General features: G+C 40.3%; 2 protein-coding genes across 2 annotated transcripts in view; both read left to right on the top strand.

The window, feature by feature from the left end:
* The window catches only part of LOC106883959 (Fanconi anemia group A protein), an 88,126-nt gene that overhangs the window by 84,364 nt on the left and 2,717 nt on the right, over nt 1-1,045 (top strand). The window lies entirely within an intron of this gene.
* The window catches only part of LOC106883960 (uncharacterized), a 7,386-nt gene continuing 6,819 nt past the window's right edge, over nt 479-1,045 (top strand). The window contains exon 1 of the mRNA XM_014935117.2: nt 479-1,045. This exon is cut by the window's right edge and continues 292 nt beyond it. The gene's annotated coding sequence lies outside the window, so the exon portion shown is untranslated.

The following is a 1,045-nucleotide window of genomic DNA, read 5'->3' as shown; positions in this document are numbered from 1 at the left end:
GTTTTAAAAAAGATCCCTTTTTAATTTATTTTTCTAGAATTTTCGTTGCGTGTGTATGTATATGTATGTATCTAATATATATGTGTGTGTGTGTGTGTGTGTGTGTAGATGTCTCTTTTACTTGTTTCAGTTTATTTGACTGCGGCCATGTTGGAGCACCGCCTTTATTTGAGTACAGCTGCCGGAGTCTTGTGGAGCTTTAAGTGTTTTCGCTCAGTAAACGTTCACGACGCCCGGTCTGGGAATCGAAGCCGCGATCCTATGACCGCGGGTCCGCTGCCCTAACCACTGGGTCATTGTGCCTCTAATATAGATGTGTGTGCGTGTGTCTGGGCACTATCATGCTATTAGCTGTCAGAAGTGAAAGTGCTCACTGCCTGCTAGTGAAGTATCTGTCTGTCTGCCTGTCGATTCTTTGGCTACTGACAGCTAATACCATGACTGGCCGGAGCGAGCTATATGTCTGTCTGTCTGTCTGTCTCTCATTCTATCTATCTATTACTCGAAAGTTCGCGCGTCCGCGCTAGCTAGTCGTGAGTAGAAAACACAAATTTAATATAAAAACATATTTCCTGAAATTGCAAATTATTTAAAATATAAAAATATAATTTTCAACAGAGAGAATTTATCAAAATAGAAAACAAATGAAGTTTGAAGTTTAAAAATAATAGGATCGACCACTCGCGACTAGCTAGCGCGGACGCGCGAACTTTCGAGTAATAGATAGATAGAGAGACAGACAGACAGACAGACATATAGCTCGCTCCGGCCAGTCATGGTATTAGCTGTCAGTAGCCAAAGAATCGACAGGCCAGCAACAGGCAGGCAGACAGGCAGACAGACAGATACTTCACTAGCAGTGAGCACTTTCACTTCTGACAGCTAATAGCATGATAGTGCCTATATCTGTTTATATATATCTAATATATTTATATAAGATTGATATTAAAAGGAGTTTTCTTTCTTCGCTAAGTTTAATCGAATGTTCTAGAAGTGGCGAATATGTTGTTGTTGTTATTATTCTTGTCACATGGAATCAGAAACT

The sequence above is a fragment of the Octopus bimaculoides genome, chromosome 3 (genome assembly GCF_001194135.2).
Source record: "Octopus bimaculoides isolate UCB-OBI-ISO-001 chromosome 3, ASM119413v2, whole genome shotgun sequence".
Taxonomy (NCBI): Eukaryota; Metazoa; Mollusca; class Cephalopoda; order Octopoda; family Octopodidae; genus Octopus; species Octopus bimaculoides.
This window is presented reverse-complemented; position numbering and strand designations above follow the sequence as displayed.